Below are 8,687 nucleotides of genomic sequence, written 5' to 3' on the forward strand. Positions count from 1 at the left end.
CACATGGTGGACCCAACATGTCAGCTGGTGAGAGCAATGATCTCGGCCGTTTACCTAACACTTCGGTGCCTTCGTGCCCGTGTTGCACGCGTGGTGATTTGACGAACTTGGTGGAAGTTTGGACCACTCAATGATTCGACGAGCATTGCAAGTGTGCCAAGACGACGAACTGATATGTTTTAACCTCTAAGTATATAAATTTGAGCATGCCAAGATGCTCTACTGCATTTCAATCGTATTTTTGCAGTTAGTGTTGAAGGTTCAATGTTCTGCTGGAATATTCTTACTTATGGTAAGCCTATTTGTATTCAAAATATTTAAATTTCTTCAACGAATTGCATGATGAATTAGGATCTTCTGTCTACATGGACTGATATTTTCCCAACAAAGGTGGAGTCACCGATAAACACTGAATGCCCAGAAAAAGTTGCATCATACTTGTGCCCGTGTAGTTCTTGTCATACTTTTCTGTTGCTGATTCGTCGTACTCCAGGTGACGCATCTATCTAGGGACAATAATTCAATCATATCGGACGGTCTATTGTTCGCTATGAAGAGTTGCGATGCAATATCTTTGAGATAGACGGAAATGCTTTCAATGTGTCAAAGACACAATGGATCGTAAAAGATAATCTTGGTGACTTCTTTCTTTTCCTTGGAATGAACTATCCAATTGTGGGCGTTGGTCCACAAATAGACCTAGAAAATGAAATTTTGCCGATGTTGAGGAATGATTTTGTATACATATGTTCTGGACTGCATTGCATGCTATCGGTAGATATTGACGCTGGCGTTGTCTTCGTCCCACCGGGCCGACTGATGGTTCGTCGATAGCGTGTAGAAGGCGCAGCTGGCGTTGTTCTCCTCCGCGACCGCCTGAAGCCGTGCCTCCGCGGTGGCCGCTTCCTGGCGAGCGGCGGCTTGAGCGCGGACGACATCGTAGATGGCATGCTGCTCCACCACGAAGTTGGGTTCGCCGCGGCCATGGCCGCCACGGCCTCTTCACTCGCGTGGTCGCCGTAGATCTAGCCCTCCGCCAGCCGGTGCTGTTCCAAGAGGAACAAGTTGTACCGCTGTTCCTCCTGCGCCTGCTGGAACGTCGACAAAGGCGCTGGCGCAGGCCGCACCTCTGCCATGGCGGCGTTGAACTGCGGCTGCGCCTGCTCCATGGTGAAGCCGACGTGCACAGGAGGCACGGGAGCCAGTGCGGAGTCGTCGAAGCCCGTCTTCATCGTGGTGTCGTCGTCGTTGGATACCTCGGGCGAGCTGGCTGGCAAGCCGGCCTCGACCCCCTGGCACAACGGCTATGCCAGTCGACAACAAAAGGCGACCACCGCGTGCTTCATCTCCGGCAATAGACTGTTCCACAGTGCTTTCCCGCTGACGGTCATGGCGGATGCAATGTAAGGGAGGAGGATGTGGAGGGGCTGGTGTTGTGGTGTGGAGTTAGTCGGGTGTTGCCGCCTTTATATAGCGGATTCCAGTGAGGCTAGGCATCAGTGCGTCAATGCGCGGCGCTGGAGTGGGTTTCTCGGCCGACGAGCCTGCTTAATGGCGGCAGATGGACGAACAATGGCATTGAACGAACGCAGTAGATATCCGTCTCGTCCCGTCCACTCACACATTTCTAGTATTGAACAGGCGCGGACACCGGAGACGCATCGCAGGCGGCGCCCTGGGCCAGCGCACCGCTTCAATGAAGGAGGCAGTGAGAGGCCGCGTGCGCCCTGAGCCGCTTTCAATGTTGAGCGGCACGCTCTACAGCGGCATGAATGCAGGCGGCTGGCACCGGGCAGGAGCGCGCGCGGGAGGGGGAGGGGTTTTTGGTGGGTCAGGGCGGTCAGAAAACGGGCTTGGGATCGGTCCAGTCTCCCGCAAACCTCCCCACGCTTCTCTCTGGTTTACGGAAGAAATCGCGTCCGAACTGCTCTATGAACCGATACAGGTCGGCGTTAGATGACTTGCGCAGTCTGGACAACACGGTCTAGACGATTGCGGAAGGTTTACGGTCCGCCTTAGAAATGCCCTAAGCCTTTGTTAGTTATTACCTTGTTTTCAATATATGAACATACAAGTACTTACAAGAACGCAACTTATCTCGCTGGCCTTCATCTCACGTGCAAAAGAAGAGTGTATCATACTCATATATTTTAGATGAACTGCTTGTGCCACTGTCAAAACATTTCTTTTTATCAAATCATGAATACTTACCTTGCAAGTTCATTTTAATATCCCTTATGTATGTGTAAACATACGGGAACAAAAACGTTTAACTGCTCCTAAAATGAAACAAAACCTCGTCACGTTCCCTAATATTGTGCACAATATCATATTTTTGCCAGTTATCTCCCCAAAGGAATGTCATTGCAGTTGCTTTCAAAACAAAAACATCACAATATGCGCCAAATACATCTACCAAGCAATTTATTTCGCACGTAAGAGACATTAGTTCAAAGTCATTCCATCGACCCCTTCAATAAATACATAGGTTTGTAAGGCTATGCCTCAACCCATGACCTTACCGAATTACTCACACATGATGATCGGGTCGCAAGAAGAAATATTGAAGAACACATCATGGAGAATAGTTTATTGATAATATGTCTTGCAATGGTTACTGGAAGCGATACACAATTACAAAGTAAGGCTAACTTGGGATGAATTTTGCGGTGATGGTGGAGGCTACCGAGATGGAGATAGAAATGACGACGACTAGGATTTGTGGATGCTACTGTTGACGAAGATGGAGGTCTCTGAGTTGCTCTGATCCGATTTTGGTGCTGGTCCTTTAATGAAAGTTGGAGTGTTGGACGCCACGGTGCCGCATGCACCTGATAAGTGCACGTGCCCTCGTACCAGACGCCGGCTTGCACTCTAGATTGATTGCTGCATCTCCCACTTGTGATGCAGAGCATCCTATGGACATCACCATGTCAACAGCCCCCTCGCCAAGTGACACATGCGGCATCTACTTCATGCATATAAAGGTGAATCATCTCTATCCTTAGAGGATGGAATACTACTTGACCCCTCTCTCGTGTGCATACATAGGTGTGAGCGAAGCTACATGTTCACCGAGGAGAAGTCCAAGCTCAAGAGGATATGTACACCATCATCGAAGAGAACGCAAGGAAGGAGGAGTCCAACAGCTGGAAGAAGAAGCACGGATCAGAAGACCCCGTGCGCACGGCCTATCCAGAGAGTGTTGGGGAACATAGTATTTCAAAAAAAAATTTTGCCTACGCACACGCAAGATCCATCTAGATGATGCATAGCAACGAAAGGGGAGAGTGTGTCCACGTACCCTCGTAGACCGAAAGCGGAAGCGTTTAGTAACGCGGTTGATTTAGTCGAACGTCTTCGCGATCCAACCGATCCAAGTACCGAACGCACGACACCTCCGCGATCTGCACACGTTCAGCTCGGTGACGTCCCTCGTACTCTTGATCCAGCTGAGGCCGAGGAAGAGTTTAGTCAGCACGACGGCGTGATGACGATGATGATGAAGTTACCGACGCAGGGCTTCGCCTAAGCACTACAATGATATGACCGAGGTAAAAATCTGTGGAGGGGGGCACCACACACGGCTAAGACAACTGTCAACTTGTGTGTCTATGGGGTGCCCCTCCCCCGTATATAAAGGAGGGGAGGAGGGGAGGGCCGGCCCTCTTTATGGTGCGCCCAAGGGGGAGTCTTACTCCCATTAGGAGTAGGTTTTCCCCCCTTCCCTAGTTGGAGTAGGAGAAGAAGGAAGAGGGAGAGAGGGGGAAGGAAAGGGGGGGCACCCAATTCGGATTGGGCTTGAGGGGGAGGGGGGCGCCCTCCACCTGGCCGCCTGCTCCTCTCTCCCACTAAGGCCCAATAAGGCCCATTGACTCCTCGGGGGGTTCCGGTAACCCCCCGGTACTCCGGTAAATGCCCGAACTCATCCGGAACCATTCCGATGTCCAAACATAGCCTTCCAATATATCGATCTTTAGGTCTCGACCATTTTGATACTCCTCGTCATGTCCATGATCACATCCGGGACTTCGAACTACCTTCGGTACATCAAAACACATAAACTCATAATACCGATCGTCATCGAACGTTAAGCGTGTGGACCCTACGGGTTCGAGAACTATGTAGACATGACCGAGAATCACTTCCGGTCAATAACCAATAGCGGAACATGGATGCTCATATTGGTTCCTACATATTCTATGAAGATCTTTATCGGTCAAACCGCATTACAACATACGTTGTTCCCTTTGTCATCGGTATGTTACTTGCCCGAGATTCGATCGTTGGTATCATCATACCTAGTTCAATCTCGTTACCGGCAAGTCTCTTTACTCGTTCCGTAATGCATCATCCCATAACTAACTCATTAGTCACATTGCTTGCAAGGCTTATAGTGATGTGCATTACCGAGAGGGCCCGGAGATACCTCTCCGACAATCAGAGTGACAAATCCTAATCTTGGTCTATGCCAACTCAACAAACACCATCGGAGACACCTGTAGAGCATCTTTATAATCAGCCAGTTACATTGTGACGTTTGATAGTACACTAAGTGTTCCTCCGGTAGTCGGGAGTTGCATAACTCATAGTCATAGGAACATGTATAAGTTATGAAGAAAGCAATAGCAATAAACTAAACGATCATAGTGCTAAGCTAACGGATGGGTCAATTCAATCACATCATTCTCTAATGATGTGATCCCGTTCATCAAATGACAACTCTTGTCCATGGCTAGGAAATTTAACCATCTTTGATTAACGAGCTAGTCAAGTAGAGGCATACTAGTGACACTCTCTTTGTCTATGTATTCACACATGTACTAAGTTTCCGGTTAATACAATTCTAGCATAAATAATAAACATTTATCATGATATAAGGAAATATAAATAACAACTTTATTATTGCCTCTAGGGCATATTTCCTTCAGTCTCCCACTTGCACTAGAGTCAATAATCTAGATTACATTGTAATGATTCTAACACCCATGGAGTCTTGGTGCTGATCATGTTTTGCTCGTGAGAGAGGCTTAGTCAACGGGTCTGCAACATTTAGATCCGTATGTATCTTGCAAATTTTTATGTCTCCCTCCTTGACTTGATCGCGGATGGAATTGAAGCGTTTCTTGATGTTCTTGGTTCTCTTGTGAAATCTGGATTCCTTTGCCAAGGCAATTGCACCAGTATTGTCACAAAAAAATTTCATTGGACCCGATGCACTAGGTATGACACCTAGATCAGATATGAACTCCTTCATCCAGACTCCTTCATTTGCTGCTTCCAAAGCAGCTATGTACTCCGCTTCACACGTAGATCCCGCCATGACGCTCTACTTGGAACTGCACCAACTGACAGCTCCACCATTTAATAAAAATACATATTTGGTTTGTGACTTAGATTCATCCGGACCAGTGTCAAAGATTGCATCGACGTAACTGTTTACGACGAGCTCTTTGTCACCTCCATAAACGAGAAATATATCCTTAGTCCTTTTCAGGTATTTCAGGATGTTCTTGACCGCTGTCCAGTGACCCACTTCTGGATTACTTTGGTACCTCCCTGCTAAACTAATAGCAAGGCACACATCATGACTGGTACACAACATTGCATACATGATAGAACCTATGGATGAAGCATAGGGAATGACTTTCATTTTCTCTGTATCTTCCGCCGTGGTCGGGCATCGAGTCTGACTCAACTTCACACCTTGTAACATAGGCAAGAACCATTTCTTTGCTTGATCCATTTTGAACTTCTTCAAAACTTTATCAAGGTATGTGCTTTGTGAAAGTCCAGTTAAGCGTCTTGATCTATCTCTATAGATCTTGATGCCTAATATATAAGCAGCTTCACCGAGGTCTTTCATTGAAAAATTCTTATTCAAGTATCCTTTTATGCTATTCAAAAATTTAGTATCATTTTCGATCAACAATATGTCATCCACATATAATATCAGAAATGCTACAAAGCTCCCACTCACTTTCTTGTAAATACAGACTTCTCCAAAAGTCTGTATAAAACCATATGCTTTGATCACACTATCAAAGTGTATATTCCAACTCCGAGAGGCTTGCACCAGTCCATAAATGGATCACTGGAGCTTGCACACTATGTTAACACCTTTTGGATCGACAAAACCTTTCGATTGCATCATATACAACTCTTCTTTAAGATATCCATTAAGGAATGCAATTTTGACATCCATTTGCCAAATTTCATAATCATAAAATGCGGCAATTGCTAACATGATTCGAACGGACTTAAGCATTGCTACAGGAAAGAAGGTCTCATCGTAGACAACTCCTTGAACTTGTCGAAAACCTTTCGCAACAAGTCGAGCTTTGTAGACTGTAATATTACCGTCAGCATCAGTCTTCTTCTTGAGATCCATTTATTCTCTATGGCTTGCCGATCAACGAGCAAGTCAACCAAAGTCCACACTTTGTTCTCATACATGGATCCCATCTCAAGTTTCATGGCCTCAAGCCATTTTGCAGAATCTGGGCTCATCATTGCTTCGTCATAGTTCGTAGGTTCGTCATGGTCAAGTAACATGACCTCCAGAACAGGATTACCGTACCACTCTGGTGCGGATCTTACTCTGGTTGACCTACGAGGTTTGATAGTAACTTGATCAGAAGTTTCATGATCATCATCATTAGCTTCCTCACTTACTGGTGTAGGAATCACTAGAACTGATTTCTGTGATGAACTACTTGTTGGGGAACGTAGTAATTTCAAAAAAATTCCTACGCACACACAAGATCACGGTGATGCATAGCAACGAGAGGGGAAGAGTGTTGTCCATGTACCCTCGTAGACCGTAAGCGGAAGCATTATGACAACGCGGTTGATGTAGTCGTACGTCTTCATGATCGACCAATCCTAGTACCGAAAGTACGACACTTCCGCGATCTGCACACGTTCGGCTCGGTGACGTCCCACGAACTCTTGATCCAGCTGAGTGTCGAGGGAGAGCTTTGTCATCACGACGGCGTGATGACAGTGATGATGATGCTACCATCGCAGGGCTTCGCCTAAGCACTACGATGATATGACCGAGGTGGATTATGGTGGAGGGGGGAACCGCACACGGCTAAGGGATCAATGATCAACTTGTGTGTCTATGGGGTGCCCCCTGGCCACGTATATAAAGGATGGAGGGAGGAGGAGGCCGGCCCTCATAGGGCGCGCTACTAGGACTCCCTAGTCCTAGTAGGATTCCACCTCCCACATGGAATAGGAAAAATGGAAGGGAGAAGGAAAGGGAAGGAAGGCCCCCCCCTTTCCCTAGTCCAATTTGGACCAGTCCATGGGAAAGGGGCGCGACCACCCTTGAGGCCTTTCTCCCCTTTCCCGTATGGCCCATTAAGGCCCAATACAAATTCCCGTAACTCTCTGGTACTTCGAAAAATACCCGAATCACTCCGAACCTTTCCGATGTCCGAATATAGCCTTCCAATATATCGATCTTTACGTCTCGACCATTTTGAGACTCCTCGTCATGTCCCCGATCTCATCTGGGACTCTGAACAAACTTCGGTCATCAAATCACATAACTCATAGTACAAATCGCCATAGAACGTTAAGCGTGCGGACCCTACGGGTTCGAGAACTATGTAGACATGACCGAGACTCATCTCTGGCCAATAACCAATAGCGGAACCTGGATGCTCATATTGGTTCCTACATATTCTACGAAGATCTTTACCGGTCAAACCGCATAACAACATACGTTGTTCCCTTTGTCATCGGTATGTTACTTGCCCGAGATTCAATCGTCGGTATCTCAATACCTAGTTCAATATCGTTACCGGCAAGTCTCTTTACTCGTTCCATAATGCATCATCCCGCAACTAACTCATTAGTCACATTGCTTTCAAGGCTTATAGTGATGTGCATTACTGAGAGGGCCTAGAGATACCTCTCCGATAGAGGGAGTGACAAATCCTAATCTCGATCCATACCAACTCAACAAACACCATTGGAGACACCCGTAGAGCATCTTTATAATCACTTAGTTATGTTGTGATGTTTGATAGCACACAAGGTGTTCCTCCGGTATTCAGGAGTTGCATAATCTCATAGTCAGAGGAACATGTATAAGTCATGAAGAAAGCAGTAGCAATGAAACTGAAATGATCATAATGCTAAGCTAACTAATGGGTCTTGTCCATCACATCATTCTCTAATGATGTGATCATGTTCGTCAAATGACAACACATGTCTATGGCTAGGAAACTTAACCATCTTTGATTAATGAGCTAGTCAAGTAGAGGCATACTAGGGACACTCTGTTTGTCTATGTATTCACACATGTACTAAGTTTCCGGTTAATACAATTCTAGTATGAATAATAAACATTTATCATGAAATAAGGAAATAAACAATAACTTTATTATTACCTGTAGGGCATATTTCCTTCAGTCTCCCACTTGCACTAGAGTCAATAATCTAGTTCACATCATCATGTGATTTAACACCAATAGTTCACATCCTTATGTGATTAGTTCACATCTCCATGTGACTAATACCCAAAGAGTTTACTAGAGTCAATAATCTAGTTCACATCTCTATGTGAGTAACACCCAAAGAGTGATCATGTTTTGCTTGTGCGAGAAGTTTAGTCTACGGGTCTGCAACATTCAGATCCGTATGTATTTTGCAAATTTCTATGTCTACAATAC

This window comes from Triticum dicoccoides, chromosome 5A (genome assembly GCF_002162155.2).
Source record: "Triticum dicoccoides isolate Atlit2015 ecotype Zavitan chromosome 5A, WEW_v2.0, whole genome shotgun sequence".
Classification (NCBI taxonomy): domain Eukaryota; kingdom Viridiplantae; phylum Streptophyta; class Magnoliopsida; order Poales; family Poaceae; genus Triticum; species Triticum dicoccoides.